We start from the raw sequence: 356 nt of genomic DNA on the forward strand, positions 1-356 counted from the left end.
CCTGTAAGATGCCACCTTTGCACAATAATTTTCAACTCTGTGCAGAACAATATTTATTTTTGGCTTTAATTTATCTTGGAGTTTTGGTGGGGATTTTTGTTTGTTTGGTTTTTGTTTTCTTGGCTCAGTCCTTTAGGGTGATTTTCTTTTTGAGACAGGGTCTCCTTGTACCCCAGCTGTCCAAGTAGCAAAGCCTACTTTGCTTTTAAGGTTTTGATTTGATTTGGGAAGTATTGAGAAGGGCAGAAGGGCTATGTATGATCTGGTTATTTCTTTTGGGGGGCATATTTTTATTCTTTGAGAATTTCATGCGATGTGTTTTGATCATACCTCAACTCCAATCCCCTAACTCCTCC

Source organism: Nannospalax galili, unplaced genomic scaffold, assembly GCF_000622305.1.
Source record: "Nannospalax galili isolate Female #2095 unplaced genomic scaffold, S.galili_v1.0 scaffold429, whole genome shotgun sequence".
Classification (NCBI taxonomy): Eukaryota; Metazoa; Chordata; class Mammalia; order Rodentia; family Spalacidae; genus Nannospalax; species Nannospalax galili.